The sequence below is a fragment of the Moschus berezovskii genome, chromosome 2, assembly GCF_049115385.1.
Source record: "Moschus berezovskii isolate FMDL1 chromosome 2, NW_MosBer_1.0, whole genome shotgun sequence".
NCBI lineage: Eukaryota > Metazoa > Chordata > Mammalia > Artiodactyla > Moschidae > Moschus > Moschus berezovskii.
Window position 1 is genome coordinate 52,468,343 of NC_142461.1, and position 18,826 is coordinate 52,487,168.

At 40.4% G+C, this 18,826-nt stretch overlaps 1 protein-coding gene across 3 annotated transcripts in view; it reads right to left on the reverse strand.

Annotated features, from left to right (window-relative positions):
• The window catches only part of SLC39A10 (solute carrier family 39 member 10), an 84,175-nt gene extending 66,709 nt beyond the window's left edge, over positions 1 to 17,466 (reverse strand). For 2 of the 3 annotated variants that reach the window (XM_055397153.2, XM_055397152.2), the window contains exon 1: positions 5,691 to 6,028. The gene's annotated coding sequence lies outside the window, so the exon portion shown is untranslated. Of the gene's footprint in view, positions 1 to 5,690; positions 6,029 to 17,447 lie in introns of those variants that run through there. The other variant, XM_055397154.2, reaches the window with a different exon arrangement.
• Between the last annotated feature and the right edge of the window lie 1,360 nt (positions 17,467 to 18,826).

Here is an 18,826-nt window from a genome sequence, read left to right on the forward strand (position 1 = left end):
GGAAGGATGGTCCCCCAAAACAAGTGTAAACATGGCTGTACGAAATGTTAATGCAAAAACAACTACCTGATACCTTCTCTTTTGACAGTAAAATACATATTATAAATGGTAAATATAAACCATAATAGTTGCTGTTTAGTCGCTAAGTCATGTCTGACTCTGGGACTCCATGGACTGTAGCCTGTCAGGCTCCTCTGTCCATGGGATTTACCAGGCAAGAATACTGGAGTGGGTTACCGTTTCCCTCTCCAGGAGATCTTCCCAACCCAGGGATTGAACTCCCTTCTCCTTCATTGGCAGGCAGATTCTTTGCCACTGAGCCACCAGGAAAGCCTACAAATATAAAACCACAAAATCATATACCACTAACTCTTAATGAAAATAACTGACACTGTACTTGAAAAAAATTTTAGGTTTTATCCATATACTTACAAATCTGAAACATTCAAAAAACTAAGATCATGGCATCCAGTCCCATCACTTCATGGCAAATAGAGGGGGAAACAATGGAAACAGTGAGAGACTTTATTTTCCTGGGTTCCAAAATCACTGCAGATGGTGACTGCAGTCATGATATTAAGACACTTGCCTCTTAGAAGAAAAGCTATGACCAACCCAGATAGCATATTTAAAAAGCAGAGATATTGACAACAAACGTCCATCTAGTAAAAGCTATGGTTTTTCCAGTAGTCACATATGGATGTGAGAGTTGGACCATAAAGAAAGCTGAGTGTCGAAAAATTGATGCTTCTGAACTGTGGTGTTGGAGAAGACTCTTTAGAGTCCCTTCTACTGTAAACAGATCAAAACAGTTCATCCTAAAGGAAATCAGTCCTGAATATTCATTGGAAGGACTGATGCTGAAGCTCCAATACTCTGGCCACCTGATGGGAAGAATTGACTCACTGGAAAAGACCCTGATGCTGGGAAAGATTGAAGGCAGGAGGAGAAGGGGACAACAGGATGTGGTTGGATGACATCACCGACTCGATGGACATGAGTTTGAGCAAGTTCCAGGAGTTGGTGATGGACAGGGAAGCCTGGCATGCTGCAGTCCATGGGGTTGCAAAGAGTCAGACATGACTGAGTGACTGAACTGAACACATCTGAAACCACCATCCCACTCAATACCTTTTCACATGAAAAATCTAATAGTGAAAATCTATTCGAGTTTGACACGGTATGTTCTATGATGTGCTGACAAAAAATTATTGTGTTCTGAATATTAAACACGGTCTCTTTAACAGTTTAAAATAATTTCAATAATGCTATTATTATTTAAACTTTACAATTTCAGTTTAAAATTGCCTCATATCTACTGACATACTTTTGAATATTCTGATTAAGGTAAATATTTGTTAAGAATATTTGCTTATCTATTTTATTTTGAAAAAACCTGTTCTGTGTGTGTGTGGTCTACTCACAGAACTTACAGAAAATGAAAATGAAAAAAGCTGTTTGGAATACTGATAACTGGTATAATTTGACATTTTAATAAGAGTTTACATAAATGACTACATGAAATCTTATGGTTATTAAAGGTCCTTGAGACTATTTTTCAAATCTCATTCTATAAACGTCAAAGTTCCAAAAAACTTGAACTAAAAAAAGTAAAGGCTATGTGATTTTAACATTTTCAGTACAGTGGAGGCAATAGTTATATGGGACTAAGTTAAACCAGAAGAAACCCAGACTGAAGTAACTGCTACTATTCATATATAAAGTTAACCTCAAAAATACATATTTAACATACAGCCCTCTTTCTGTCTGAAAAATTCCTCCAACATAATTTGCAAGAAAACAAGGACTTATACTGTTCAATCTCCATTCAAACTCACCCTCTATTTGAAAAATTAGGGTGAAAAGCAATAACTTTTTAACAGTTCAAAATGACTCATAGCAACATTAACCAGCTGGAGGAAATCTCAAAGTAAACTATGTAAGAATCTAATTGCAACTTAAAATAGTTTTGTTTTAGGGAAAGGTAAAGATGAAGGGAATGAAAACTTCAAGGGGAATCAAACACTAGGGGGCAGCATCAAACTGTTGGGACAAACCGGAACTCTTGTAACAGCTAAAGTTAGTATATTTTTAATAAGAATTACTCGTAATCAAAGATGACCTTACAGGTTATAAACCTGTTATAAAGCAAAATAACTAGCTGTTTTGATTACCTATACCTCTTTTCCATTTCCTACTGTATACTCTTTTGCAGCTTGTGAATAAGTTTAATATACACTTGTGATAGTCCTTTTGATATACAAAAACATTTCCATTCTTGAGGTAGCCACTACACAGATAAGGGCTGACATATAAAAATCCAAAGTATTTCCTTTGGTTAGTACTGAATTTAAATTTTGTATCACTCAACATTTTTAATTTGATTAAAGAGTTTTGTACATTCACTGGATAAGGTGTCACAAGTTTTATTTGACAAAAAGCTATGGAGTATGTGCCTCCCAAGGAATTTAGTTTGGCAGAAAAAAGAAGTATGTATGTAATTATAAGTTAGAAAATGCAAAATAAGAAGAAATTCTATGGATTATTACATATGAATAACAATAACTATCTTCTTCACTGGCCCAGTGAAAGTGAAAGTGAAGTCACTCAGTTGTGTCCGACTCTTTGCGACCCTGTGGACTGTTGCCTACCAGGCTCCTCCGTCCGTGGGATTCTCCAGACAAGAGTAGTGGGTTGCCATTTCTTTCTCCAGGGATCGAACCTGGGTCTCCAGCATTGGAGGCAGACGCTTTAACCTCTGAGCCACCAGAGACCATTAAACCTCATTCTGGAATAGAAAGTAGTCCCTCAACCACTAATGAACTGGAAGGTTTGTATGTAGAAAAGAAGGTAAAATCATCTGTAGCCCTTTGATTCATTATGTCATTTAAAGGTCGCGGTAAACCATGAGATAGATTTTTCTGGTACTTCCAAGTTCACAGATAAAAGATTAAGACAAAGAAACTTGCTCAAGGCAACCAAACTAGTTAATAATGGATCAGTTTTGAACTTTCAGTCTCATTCCAAGCCCTACATTCTCTCCAATAGTGGCCAAAACAAGGGTGGAGGAAGTGGGGTAACAGAATTCTCTTTTAATTACAAGTAAATAATCATTCCTGTTGTGGTATAATTACCCTTGTTATAACACCTATCCCCTACATTCTTCATAAATGTTTGAAAACACCACTTAGAGAAGTACGTGCCTACCAAACTGGAGGCCTCCTAAAAATGACTTCAAATCAAGTGCTCAAGAAAGTGGAGGAAGTGTGTTGACTTTTAAGCTGGTGCTGCTGCTGCTAAGTCGCTTCAGTCGTGTCTGACTCTGTGCGACCCCACAGACGGCAGCCCACCAGGCTCCCCGGTCCCTGGGATTCTCCAGGCAAGAACACTGGAGTGGGCTGCTGTTTCCTTCTCCATTTAAGCTGTTAGTGGAATACAAAGTAACACGAAGAATAAGTAAAGGGTGTTGTTTAATGAATAAATTGTGTCCCACTCTGAGACCCTATGGACTGTAGCCTGTCAAACTCCTCTGTCCACGGGATTTCCCAGGCAAAAATACTGGAGTGGGTTGCCAGTTCTTTCTCCAGGGGATCTTCCTGACTGAGGAGTCAAACCCGTGTCTTCTGCATTGGCAGGCGATATCTTTATCGCTGAGCTACCTGGGAAGCCCCAAGTTATCATGTGATATACTGATATCACCTCATAACTAACCATTTCTTCTAAAGTAGCACAAGTTACACAGGGGTTATTAACCAGGGAACTGTATATAGAATTCAAGTTTGAGAATCTGGATAGGGAAGAAGGATATACCATAAATTAACCTTAGTTATCCCTTGTTATAAATGTAGGAAAAAAAAAATCAGTTAACATGCAGCACCTGACACTAATATAAATCATTCAAATTAAATCCTATATTTACAGTCCTCACCAGCTTGAAATTAGACATTATGACCTGCCATTACTCTTGATATTTAATGCTTTACTAAGGCATGAATTCACCACTAATATTTAAAATTTTCAGTACAACTGGATTCTCCGTAATCTTATGTATTCCATATACTTAAAATCATCATTCTGAACTTCACCATACAAAAAAGTTTAAAAGCTCCTCCAGTACATCATTCTTATCTTCTAATCACTCATCACTGATAATACACTGATAATCCTCTCTAGAGTATTTAGTGCAGCTAGCGATGTGAGATAACTGGTATGGACCCAAGGTCTAGAACGAGACTGACTCAAGATGACTTAACATCTGGAGAATTAAGTCCTAACAAAAAACAGTACACAAGAGTCTTCAGGCTTTCAACTGAATTACTACAACTACATTTTAAGTCTCCAGTTCTTCCAATATATTATTTGCTAGTTCTTAATTAGGTAAATTTAGATACCCGTCCAAAAAAAAAACCACACACAAATGGAACGTAAACTTGTCACTTGCTCGTTTTGCTCCATCAAGAATGACTCAGTTCCTAGGTGAAACTAGAGAACTGAACGGCGTAAAAGACTTAAAAAAAGTCCACAGTATAACCTACCGTCTTTTTAAATTATGTGCTTTAATGTTACTTTATTACTTAAAACAGGGATTTGAGTGAAGGACACTTCCAACTGAGGGCTGCGGCTCCTGCGGAGCTCTCTCTTCCTTGTGCCCGGCTCATAAAGACAGCCCATGTGGACAGGCTCCCTCCCACGTGAACAGTTCTTTAGAGAAGCCACAGGAAGCCACACGTCGCCTGCGCCCTCACCAGGCCTGGACACTCGGGGATCCCAAGGGAGAAGCAAGGAGTTGAGCAGATCCCTGGACCCGGAGAGGGGGCTGCGAAGGTTCCCCGACGTAGTGCAGCCTGGTGGGCCCCCTAAGGTTCTCCGCCAAAGGGCTTTCACGAACAAAGCCTGGGCAGCCGCGCCACCTCCCGGCTCACCCGGCCTCGCCCACCGACCCAGCCCCACCCGAGCCCTCAGCTCCAGGGACCCCAGCTGGCTTCAATATCAACTCCCCCGCGCCCCGCCTCGGCTTTTCGGTTGGCCGGGGAGAAAGTAAGCCGCCACGAGGCCTCCCGCGGTAGGCGCAGAGGCGCCACCGTCCGTTAGCCTGCCGGGCCGGAACAGCGGCGCCCAGGCTCCATCCCGGGGATCCCCGTGACATACAGGAGGGGAGCACGCGAGAGGAAGAATCGGGGGCGTTCGCCGCCGCCTGTCTCCCAGCCCCTCCGAGACCGGACCGCGGACCCTCCCATCCTCGGGCCAACGCGTCCCCGCCTCCACCGGCCACGCCGCCCTCGGCCCCTAGCCGGCCGCGCGCAGCCCCCCAACCGCCGCCGCCGGCTCAGCGCTGACTCCCCCACTCCCCGCACGGCTCCCCAGCCTCGGCAGGAGGCTGACTCGGGCGCGGGTCCCGCACGCGGGGCGGAGGCTGCCCGGTCGCTAACCCGGCAGCAGCCCAGAGCGCACAGGAGAAGCCGCGGCGCCCACGCGCAGCCCACCGCGCGCTCTGCCCGGCTCGCCGCCGCCGCCGCCGACTGCAGCAGCTGCGGGAAGCCCAGCGCCCCGATCCCCGAGGGACTCAGCCCCGACTCCCCGGTTCCTGTCTCCCTTTCTACCCCCACGCCGTCCCGGGACTCGCAGTCTCCGCCGCGCACGGGGCCGGTTCTGGGGGAGGGAATGTAAACAAATCGGGGTTTTATAGTTACCTCACACTCGAGTGCCGTGTGCATCTCCTCTCCGCTCGGTACCAAACCCCGGCTGCACCAAATCGTGTATTCACCAAAGCCGGCTGCGCCAACTGCGTCGCGGAGGCCCGCGCGTCGGACACCACGTTACGCTAGCGGCGTACACGGCCCACTCAAGTCCTTGCGCAGCCGCACCCCGTCCGCCTATGGGCGCTACGCTCTGGGCGTACACGCACCACCCAGCCATTCACTTCGAATAACGCAAATAGCGTAGGGGAACTGCCCCACTCGAGGATTCCACACGGACCGTGAGAGCAATAGGAAATTCGATTCTACGCAAACTGCGGAGCTCCGCGGCTCCGCGCTAGTTTTGTTCCAAGAAAAGACGCCGCGGGGGAGTTGAGAAGGCTTCTCACGCATGCGTGGAGCGACCATTTACCCCTTGCCTTCCCCGGGCTTTGCATGTCGGTTGCTGCCGGCCGCGGGAGGCGGACGAGTAAGGGAAGCTCTAAATGAAAACGCTTCAGGCAGGTTTCATATTGATAAATTAAAATGTTTATCTGCACAGGAGTTAAACATCTACGTTAATTTAACCCCTCCCCTTTATTAAAGGAACCTTTCAATCTCCGAGGGGAAAAAGGAACTAATACTTATTTAGTGCTAAATGCGAGGTATTTTGCATAGTTCTCCCACCCCCATCTCCCAGTTTATTCTCAAGAGCACGTCCTGTGGGCCTTCCAAGCCTAAAAGAAAAAGTTGAATCCAGAGAGCTTGTCAGGCCCGGAGAGGAATTCTCAAGGCTTCTGACAACTTTCCAATCTCTTCCACTACCTCCTGCTGCTTAATCGATTATTTCTTAACACCCAATAGCAAAACCTCCGGATTCAGCCAAGCAGTTCCAAGGACTCCTGATCATGTCCTGCTCATTCTTGCTCCCATTGCTTTGCTCACACCATACTTGACACATGAATTGTTTCCTCCCCTCTTCAGGAACTATTCACAGCCGGTACTTAAAAGGTGGCTGCCTTTACTCCATTACCCTGCTTTTTGGCATTTGATCTCCATAGTGAGACTTAACTATTCTGTCTGGTGTGTCTGATTCTGTAGCGCCAGAGAGTTACGGGAATGCCTTACTGACATCTTCCAGTGTGCATAAAACCATAATCAACAGTAATAGCAAGATTTACTCTGTGGCAAGTACTTCCTGTTTGCTCTACATGTGTATTAGTTTCATCCTCATAACACAAAGAAGTAGGTATTATCCTGCCCCAGGAAACTGAGACACGAGTAACTTGCCTAAGACCACTAAACAGGTAGGGAGGAGAGTTGAGATCCAAACCCCGTTAGGACTACATATTCTGGTATTATGCATATTTAATGAAGGAAGATTGTTTTGTTTTTGTTTTGTATCCCTACAAAGAATGACTTTTAAATGCTCAGTAAAGGCCTACAGACTGCCAGGATACTCAGCTTTTCATATCCCTTTGTTTCTTTGAAAAAGCCAACCCACTGACCTCACTCCTGCAGGTTTTCACTGCTGCTATTAGGGAAAGGGAGTCCTGAGGTTTAAAGAGATCAAGTCTGAGTACTAGCTTCAGGCCTCACCATTGTCACTAACTGTGGGAGACAATCGCCATGGTCCTCAGATTCATGGATAAATTAAAGGAATTGGTCTAAAATTATTCCGAAGTCTTTAGAGTTTATAAAATCAGAACCAAAGTCTTTAGGATTCATAAAATCAATATATAGTACTTCTTTTCGGTTCAGAGCATAAGAGCTTCCAAATTATCCTGATATTTTAAGGCTATAATTATTTTATTGAACATATTATTTCACCAACTTTAAAATATATGCAATATCTTTCTCCTAAATTTGCATAAGGTAGAGCACTTACATAATATTTTAAGGTGCTTACACCTTCACTGCTTTCTAAGGCAGAGGAACCGGAGATCAAATTGCCAACATCCGCTGGATCATCGAAAAAGCAAGGGAGTTCCAGAAAAAAACATCTACTTCTGCTTTATTGACTATGCCAAAGCCTTTGACTGTGTGGATCACAATAAACTGTGGAAAATTCTGAAAGAAATGGGAATACCAGACCACCTGACCTGCCTCTTGAGAAACCTGTATGCAGGTCAGGAAGCAACAGTTAGAACTGGACATGGAATAACACACTGGTTCCAAATAGGAAAAGGAGTACTTCAAGGCTGTATATTGTCAGCCTGTTTCTTTAACTTATGTGCAGAGTACATCATGAGAAACACTGGGCTGGAAGAAGCACAAGCTGGAATCAAGATTGCCGGGAGAAATGTCAATAACCTCAGAAATGCAGATGACACCACCCTGATGGCAGAAAGTGAAGAAGAACTAAAGAGCCTCTTGATGAAAGTGAAAGAGGAGAGTGAAAATTGGCTTAAAGCTCAACATTCAGAAAACTAAGATCATGGCATCCGGTCCCACCACTTCACGGCAAATAGATGGAGAAACAGTGGAAATAGTGGCTGACTTTATTTTTCTGGACTCCAAAATCACTGCAGATGGTGATTGCAGCCATGAAATTAAAAGATGCTTACTCCTTGGAAGGAAAGTTATGACCAACCTAGATAGCATATTAAAAAGCAGAGACATTACTTTGCCAACAAAGGTCCTTCTAGTCAAGGCTATGGTTTTTCCAGTGGTCATGTATGGATGTGAGAGTTGGACTATAAAGAAAGCTGATCGCTGAAGAATTGATGCTTTTGAACTGTGGTGTTGGAGAAGACTCTTGAGAGTCCCTTGGACTGCAAAGAGATCCAACCAGTCCATCCTAAAGGAGATCAATCCTGGGTGTTCATTGGAAAGACTGATGTTGAAGTTGAAATTCCATTACTTTGGCCACCTGATGCGAAGAGCTGACTCATTTGAAAAGACCCTGACCCTGGGAAAGATTGAGGGCAGGAGGAGAAGGAGATGACAGAGGATGAGATGGTTGGATGGCATCACCGACTCAAAAGACATGAGTTTGGGTAAACTCCGGGAGTTGGTGATGGAAGGGAGGCCTGGCGTGCTGCGGTTCATGGGGTCGCAAAGAGTTGGACACGACTGAGCGACTGAACTGAACTGAACTCTGCATAGAAGTTAAATGAGCAGAATGACAATATGTAGCCTTGACCTATTCTTTTCCCTATTTGGAACCAGTCTGTTGTTCCATGTCCAGTTCTAACTGTTACTTCTTGACCTGCATACAGATTTCTCAGCAGACAGGTCAGGTGGTCTGGTATTCCCATCTCTTTCAGAATTTTCTACAGTTTATTGTGATCCACACAGTCAAAGGCTTTGGCATAGTCAATAAAGAAGAAGTAGATGTTTTTCTGGAACTCTCTTGCTTTTTCGATAATCCAATGGATGTTGCCAATTATGTATTTACAAGGCTAATAATGTCCAGCTGGTACACACAGGTACAGAGGACCATTGACCAAATATACAAGTTACTCAACAGCTACAGCTGAATTGAATTCCACCATGATATTCATCCCTGTTCCAGCCCTTTCTCTCAGGATTCCCTTGATGTCCCACGTTTTAGGAACTAAAGAGTTAATGCCTAGCTAAAAACGACTTCTATTTTAATTGATAAGTCTTTATGCTCTATTAATTTTATATATTTTAAATATCATCTCTGCATAAAACTATAGGGTAATCTAAGAAAATAGACTATATCTTCTACCACTTTTATATGCTCACTCAGACTTTCATATATGCTTAAGTATCAGCATAGTGATTAGGGCAGGACTTAGAGGAAAATTACTATGTAGGAAAAATGACTGAGTTGCAAACTAGTATATTGCTTTCCCTTGGGAGAAGGAATCTCAGACAGTGATGTGTAAGCTTACTCAAAATCACCTGCTAAGGTAAACAATGAGAAGTGCAGAAAAAATATCACTATAATGTTTTATTTTTATCAGTTTCATATTCATATCAGTTTTAGGGAAAGGAATTTCTAATATGTTAGAATCATGGAACTTTCTGAAAGGTCAGACATTTTTTTTGCAGTCATCTCATTTGATTCATAAAGAAGCTCATCTGAACTGTAAAAACAGTTTAGATGATTTGCAATATGGGGGGGGAGAGAAAGTATTGAATTATGTGTAAATGGTTGACCCTCACTTGCTTTGCTTCAGTCACAATTTTATTTCACATATCTAAAATTTCAAGCATGACTAATCTACCTTTGTGAAGCAAGATATAATAAATCCAATGGCTTTTTTTGCACCTCAGAGGGTTAGAAAAGAACCAGCTACAATAAATAAAGGAAATAAGAATCATGCTTCATACCTCAATCTTTAGCTGTGAATAAAGAAAATCTGTCATAAAACTTTCTTTCCCCTCTAGTAGAGGAGAAAATTGACATCATACACAACAAAATTAAGACCCTTTAATTAAATTTATTAAAAATATGAGTGCTTCTGAGAATCAAGATCTCGGGAATATGTTCTAAATCTAGACTCAACAGTTTTAGAGACTCCACATTTTAGCCTGGAAATTAAGGCTTCAGCTTTAGATCTAAAGCCAGAGAAATATAAAAGGAATATTTCCCTCCTTGTTCTTTAAGGCCTGTAACACTATGTAGCATTAAACATGTCAACCCTATGGTCAGGATGGGAATTGAGGCCTGTGGGGTCATCTTTTTCTGATCCCTTGAGGAATTATGGCTCTATCTCATCTAAAGCCTTGCCATTCCTAAAGTGAAGATAAACAGGCCCTCAGAACTTACATGGAAATTCTCAGAGAGAAACACAGAAGCCCTTGTGTCTCTTTCTAAAGAGCAGGACTCATGAAACAGAGAAGGCCATCCTCCTCCAGAAAGCCCACCACTTTGAAAGAGTACACAAAGGCAGGGAGAAAGGCACCAATCTCACCCTAGTGAGAAACACATTTGATTGACATGCCTGGTAAGTGAGATCATTTTAAGTTGGTAGGCTAATTCAATAAAATCAGCTTCAACTTCTCTGCAGAAATAAAAATAGATCAGAGAAATGAAACAAAACAACAAGTCAAGCAACTCACCCAGCCAGGGTAGAAAATTAGCTTTAAAAATTTGTTTTCTTTTATATGCTTTGCTAGATAATGCTAACAATAGACTTGCCAGATCCCTTAGTTTTAATTCACTGTGATACGAACAAAAGACCCTTAACATTAGATATCCCTACTGGGAGAAATACAATAATGTAGAAGCTTAGAACCTCTGATTTCAGCCTCTGATTTGCCCTGGCAAGTCCTTTCAAAACAGGAATGAGACCTAGCCTAGGAGAAAGGGGAAGACCCACTCAGAAGAATAAACAAAAGCAAGAAGCTCAGTGCTAGAGCAAGGATAACAGGCCAATAACAGATTTGACCATGTGACTGATGGAAAAGCTTCTCCCTCAAACCTACTCTGTTGTCCTCACTAACCCCGGAATTCCACGTTTAGAACTTCATTCCTGGGCCTTGAAACCAGAGACTTTGAGGGAAGTTTACTACCATTTTATTACTTATCTATATTGCTGTGAAAACATACTTTTTAAGGTCTTTACTGAAGAGAAAGTTTTTAAGAAGGGAGGAAATTTGATTATCCAGATTCTTGAGGGTAGTGTGGTATAAAAAGGACAGGAGGAAAAACAGACATACTGCCAACTTCTCAATCTTGCTTCTAGCTACCTTGCTCACTCACAGAATACTAAAAAGAAGAAAAACAGAAGGCTTGGTAAGCACCCCCTTGTATCAACCAAGAGGCCCTAGAGGCCAACAGACAATCATCTTGAAATTCCAGGAGCACAGTGGAAATCAACTTTCCAAATCTTAACTCTTATTCCAAAGGAATATGTATTTATCATGTAACATAAATAGTCACATGAATATTGCAGATTTGAAGAATATTTGTGGATGGTTATGGTTCAATTTAATAAAAATTATCAACATGGAAATGAATTAACAGTAAGTTACCATGTAAATATTAAAAGCAAGTTCATTTGTGTAACAAGTTAAATTAATAAAGTCATTTTTAAATTCATTTAAAAACGTCATCATATGAGAGCAAATTTCAAATCTTGCCTAGGGCTTCCAAGATAATTAATGGGACTCATTTCACTAGTGACATTTATGAAAATAATCAAATACACCTTTTAAAGCCAAGATACACTTGGTTTATCTTAACAAATACTGCTTATCTTTATTTATTAAGAATCTGACAGCAAGAAAGCAGCAAAATTCTAAATATACGGGAAGTCAGTAAATGAAATGTCAAAACAAAAGAAGCTTGTAGGGATTTCTGAATTTTTCTTGCACTGTTTCTAAGTAAAGCTCAAATCATATTTTATTTTTATTAGAATAAGCCAGTTTTGCATTCTTCATAGAATGCCATAAATCACCTCTTCTTACCAGCATACATCTTTACAAGTTTTTGAAACTTCCTAATACTTTGTGAGGAATGATTCTGGCAATACTCAATAGTTAGCAACCTAATATGCTTACCCTTTTCCTTGTAAATCTCACTTACAGCCTCTAATGATTTCATCACATTCAAGTTTCATTCCAGTTACAATGATGGTTGTTTTCTCTAAGCTGTTAGATTTCAGTTTTTCTTCCCACACTAAACACATGAAGGTGTATGGTTTAAAATGTGCCAGGTGCCATTTTAAGTACTGAGAATATGGTAACTAATTTTATTCCTATGACAGCCCTGCAAGGTAGATATCATTATGCCCATTTCATAGATAAAGAAAACTGAGGTAGTTAGCAAGGGGTTGGAGCCACAAGCCCAATCCAGACAGTCTGGCTCTGGAGGTTATATTCTTAATCCTTATATTACTTTATTCTTATCTAGATACTATATGCAGGTTCCAATTTTTCTGAGAATATCTCCATACTTTCTCTGCAAAGTTTGGTAATTAAAAAAAAAAAAATAGTAGAACCATAAAGTGGTAGCTTTCCAGGCTGTAAATGTAACAGGTCAATGAAAATTGTAAATGGAATAGAGAATAAAAACATTTAAAGATACTTATTATCTGAACATTTGATTGATCTTTGAGCTTGACTGCTGCTGCTGCTGCTAAGTCACTTCAGTCGTGTCCGACTCTGTGTGACCCCATAGACGGAAGCCCACCAGGCTCCCCCTTCCCTGGGATTCTCCAGGCAAGAACACTGGAGTGGGTTGCCATTTCCTTCTCCAATGTGTGAAAGTGGAAAGTGAAAAGTGAAAGTGAAGTCGCTCAGTTATGTCCCCGACCCTTAGCGACCCCACGGACTGCAGCCTACCAGGCTCCTCCATCCATGGGATTTTCTAGGCAAGAGTACTGGAGTGGCTTGCCATTGCCTTCTCCGTGAGCTTGACTAGCTAAAATCAATTCCAAGGGAGATTATTCCAGTCTCTTAAATTAAAATGTTAATTAGCCAATTTGGTTATACATTTAGATGAAAGCTTTCCCCTCTTTATGGTGACTTGATGTAATTGTTCAAGTACTTATTTATGCTAGTTAAGTCATTAAAAATTAGGCAGAATCAGGTGTATGTTAATGACTTTGATCACAGTCATATATATATATGAGCTATTAATGTGGTAATCAATGAAGAATTGGTCGAGTGCAGGCAAATATATCCCAGCAGATTTAAACTAAAAATTCAGTTACGGGATTAAAAGGTTCATTTCAGTCCTTGGATTTAGATGAATCTACCTCCTCTGCAAGGAGGAAATGGCAACCCACTCCAGTGTTCTTGCCTGGAGAATCCCAGGGACGGGGGAGCCTGGTGGGCTGCCGTCTATGGGGTCGCACAGAGTCGGACACTACTGAAGCGACTTAGCAGTAGCAACCTCCTCTGCAAGGCTACCTTGGGGAAAAAAGGCAAATTTTAAGGGATGAAACTATTTATAGCTAAAAGTTAGTGCTCCTTTGATGTGCAGGCCACTACATAGCTGGAAAATGAGGACAAAGAAAATATGATTCTTTACCTAAAGTTGCTTACAGCCCAGTTAGGGAGGTAATTAAAAAGACAATTACCGTACAGAGTGATAAGGGCTGTGTTCGCGATAATACGGGTTGCTAGTACTCTTGCCTGGAAAATCCCATGGGCGGAGGAGCCTGGTGGGTTGCAGTCCATGGGGTCGCGAAGAATCGGACACGACTAAGCAACTTCACTTTCACTTTTCACTTTCATGCATTGGAGAAGTAAATGGCAACCCACTCCAGTGTTCTTGCCTGGAGAATCCCAGGGATGGGGAAGCCTGGTGGGCTGCCGTCTATAGGGTCACACGACTGAAGAGTCTGACACGACTGAAGCGACTTAGCAGCAGCAGCATGGCTGCAAAAAGGCTAATGGCACTCCCAGCTTTATGCAAGTCCCAGACCAAATCCCCTTCACTCACACTCACTCTGCCTCATTGGAAGCACAAGTAAACTGAGGATTCTGCATGAAGAATACCAAAATCACGTGTCTCTTGTTCTAAGTTATGTGTGGGGTGTTTCCAGAGAGACCAGGAATATGTGCTCGGAGGAAAGCCTTTTATGTTCTTAGGGTGGAGAGAGTCCACAACAAACATTATACATTAACTTTGCAGAGAATCACGTGTGTGCATTAGTCTTTACTTGAACTTTCTAGAATTTACATCAAACAGTGACTACTTTTGAGTATGATTTTAGCATGAGCCTCTTCCTGTATGTTTCCCAGTTCTTTACATTTTTTAAGATATCTGATTTGTGAGCGATGTTAGAAATGTAAGTAGAATGTATCTGACCATTCCAGGTGATACTGATTGCAAAATAACCAAGCTCTGTAGCAGAGATATTTGGGATTTTTCCTCTACACCTTTTTGTTAGGGTGTTTTATTATTTATTATTATAGGAAGCACATTTGGGAAATATTTGCACCTTTGCTATCATCAAAGAGAAATGTTATAAATCACCTGTACTGTCTCCTGTGGTCTAATTTTCCTTTTTATAATTGTATAGGCATAAAGGAGTAGGAAATAGAAATTAGTTGTCAACAGAATCTTAAAAATTTCCAACTTGCTTAGATCTATGAAACCCCTGGAGAACTAGCCAGTCCATTCAAAGACTAGATGAAACCCTACATCCTAGACAGTGGCTCCTCTAAATGAGGTACTAGATTCAATATGTAACTGTGTCTACTGGAACTTTTAATAAAGGTTGAAAGAAAAGGTTAGAAAGCCTAAGTTTGGAAATCCATGTGTGTAATATTAAATTTGTTCAGAGAGCTTGATTGCCTGTGTCAGGCCAGATGGTATTTGAGCTTGTGAAATGAGGCCCAAATTGGAAAACTATACCATCACTTGGGCTTCTCTGGTGGCTCAGCAGTAAAGGATCCCACTGTAATGCAGGAGCCACATGAGACACGAGTTTGATTCCTGAGTGAGAAAGATCCCCTGGAGGAGGGCATAGCAACCCACTCCAATATTCTTGCTTGGAGAATCCCCATGGGCAGAGGAGCCTAGCAGGCTATAGTCCATAAGGTTGCAAAGAGTCAGACACAATTAAAATGACTTAGCATGCATGCACCCAACCATCACTTAGAAAATAATCTCTTTGCAATTATGTTCCTAATTTAGTATCTGTCAAAGACTGTCTTTGAAGCATTTCAAATCTTCTTATCTAGAAGCTACGCTGAGCCAAGATACTAAATAATGCAATACTAAATGATAATAATTATTAATCATAATCATAACAAGCAGTTACGGTATAGTGTTTACTATGTGCTGACATTAATGTTCCAAAGTTACATTATTGATGGTCAACAAACAATAAATATGGGAAAAAGTATTCTTAAACCCATTCCCATGTTTTGCATGGGTAAAAAAAGAAAAGACCGGCTTGGTCAAAAGTTGCTCTTGTCAGTAATTTGAAGCCTAGTTAGATTTTAATATTCTTTTTATAGATATAGGTAGGAGATTTAGGTAGACTAATAATTATTAACTCATTTGAGACATTAGCTGGGAATCATGTGTTTTTTGGGCTTCCCTGGTGTCTCAGCGGTAAAGCACCTGCCAGCCAAGGCAGCAGATATAGGTTCGATCCCTGGGTCCAGAGGGTCCCCTGGAGAAAGAAATGACAACCCACTCCAGTGTTCTTGCCTGGGAAATCCCATGGACAGAGGAGCCTGGTGGGCTACAGTCCATGTGGGAAAGAGTCAGACACAACTTAGCAACTAAACAACAACATATGTTTTCTAGCCTTTATGCTGCCAGCAGGACCAGCTATAAAGCTTTCTGGGGCCCAGTGAAAAATGAAAATGTGGGACCCCTTGATCAAAAGTAGTAAGAATTTCAAGATGGCAACAACAGAGCAATATACCAAGCACAGAGCCTTCTGAGCATAGGGTCCCATGTGATTGTACAGGTTGCATGGCCATGATGAAGCCAGTCCTGACTGACCATTAAATACTTTAGTGAATTATTTTCTAAAAAAATTCTTCCCAAAGACAAAAAAAAAATCCTTGAGAATAAATTTATTTATAAAAAGTAGTCAATAAGTTAATCAAAAGCTTTCTAGATTTTATAAACTCTTTACATGATATGGCAAGTTACTGAGAAGATAACCCCTTAGAAGGTATGGATCATGTGACATTTTTGTTTTGCAGAGACTGCTGAAGTTATAACCAAAGAAGTATTCAACATATAGCATTTCAACATGGGAGCCTGTTTGTTCCTAATTTGAAGAATTCAGTTGTAAAATGAAGTATGAGACAACTAGGAAATTTTTAATACTGATGGGACATTTGATAATAAGGAAATATTATTAATTTTAAAATGTATAGTAATAAAATTGGGCCTAAGAAAATAATTCTTCTCTTTTAGAGGAATAGATGAGAATTAATAGATGAAATAAAATTGTCTGAGTTTTGCTTTAAAATAATCCAGTGAGAGTACAGATAATGCAAGGTTATTTCTGTATAAATTGTTGAAGGGGGTGATGGTTATATGGGTGCTCATTCTATTTTCTCTACTTTTGTGTTTAAAAATTCCATAACAGTAAAATATGGAGCATTGTAATTGGACCAAATAGGCACATTAATGATTTTATAAATGTAGAGCTCTTTAAATACAATTTAAATAAAAATAAAAGTTTTCAGAATTAGCCTGTATTTTTTCACTATTTTAAATAAGAAGTTCAAAAACTAACAATAGCCTTAGAGCTGGAGCAATTCTGAGATAACCAAAATGGATCAGCAATGACATCAGCCAATATGATGCAGTCACGCCTGTGCCTAACACCTATTTTTTTAATAAAATAGTTAGACTGGTCATTTGTGGGGCAAACTGGGCATGTCTTGAAAGTGATGCAGATGTGACTTTAAAATTATTTGGCTCCATTCTAAAATAGACCCACCCTCTTTGAAGGAAACAAACAAAAAATAACTAATTTGCATCTAACTTAAACTTTCGGCTGTATTTATAACAAAATTCTAATACTCCTACTTATATTTCATTTGAATTTTTATACTTTCTAGCATTCCATACTGGAAGCAAAGGGCATCGTTTAAGTATTTACTACATTTGTGCAATATTTAAACTGTTAAATTTAAATGACAATTTAACAGCATTGTTAATTGAAAAGTTTGGTGATTATGATCAGTCAGTTCTAGATTAAACCGGTAGTGGGAACGGTGTTAAGAGTTAGAGAGGATTTGTAACTCTAATTTGGGACGTGTAACCCCAAATTACTATAAACAATGAAGTTCTGGTGAGCTTGTCTTTATCGGCAACAGGTGAATTGACTTGTGGACTAATCATGATTAAGAATGACAGAATCTTACCAGTTTGGGGCTCATCAGGCAAGTTCTGCCAGTGAAACACGATTGACCTGTAGAGGACAGGTAAGAAGGAGACTGAGAAATTCAGGTTCAAATTTCTGGTTTCTTCTTTCTTGTCTCCCTCATCCATCCCCAACCTATGATAAGTTGGCACTTCTTTCAAACCATTAATAATTATTCTGCAAAATGATTTATCCATTCCAACTATTTGTATAAGAGGTAATAGAATGACCAAATATCATTTCACTGACTTTAATGTATAAGCAAAATAATATTATTTAATAACCATCTTCTATGAAGGATGAATGGAGGTTTTAAAGTATCAAATCAATCCACAAAGCAGAAATGAAACAAGGGCATATATTTCTCATTATTTTTGAGTAAACAATAGATATTTATACATTCTGACTTCTCTTTCCTTCCTTTCATAGCCAAGATTCTTAAAAAGGGTTTTTTGTTTGTTTTTTTTCCCAAACAAACTCATCCAGCCCACTTTCTCAACTCACTTACTGAAACTGAGCTTTCACCACTATCAGGTTACTCAAATGCCACCTTAGTTACTCACTCGAATGCTCACCTTTAACTGTATTGTTTCATTTCTCTGCTCCTGTTCAGGCAGTTTAAGCCCTTCCTCCTTCAAATACTCAGGAAATTTGATGGATCTGATGATAGGTGAAGAAGACTTGCCCAGGACACAGAGCATGAAAAGTAACCAGAGGGGTGGTACCTTTCTACCAGACTGACTGCCCAACAAGTCAGAAACCTGTCTAGTTGTCCCACCACCAGCTTTGTTCCCCTTCAGGTAAGAATCCTCCCCATTCATGTTAACAGAGGACAGCACTCTTCTGACAGTTTATCAACTCGCCAGAGACTCCTTTCCTATCTTCTTCATGGTCTTTTGTTCTCTAAACTCACACACATGTAGGCAGTTTCTTCTGGGTCCTCTTATTTATCATTCTACGCCAGTGTTTGTGAAGGAGAGTTCTAAGGATAACTTGTATCAGCATCAGAGACTATAAGGATTCTTATGAAAAGTGCAATTTACCACCTTACCCTAGTGAACCAGCATCTTGGAAACGAAACTCAAAATCTGAATTGTAAATCACCTCTCAGGTAATTCTTACTAAGAAATCGGGATTGAGAATTACTGTTTTACCCACTCAACCTGGATTATTTTGTCCAATCCCATGGCTTCAGTTACTAACTATATGTTGATGACATCTGTCTCCTTGTTTTCCGATATAAAGATTCCACTTGATATCTCTCAGGCAACTCTAATTTAAGATGTCCCAAATTGAACACACTGTCTCCCAATCCTGCCATTCTTCCCTTGTTTCCCCGTAGTTTTCTACTTCACTCCCAAAAGGGGGGAAAAAGGTATT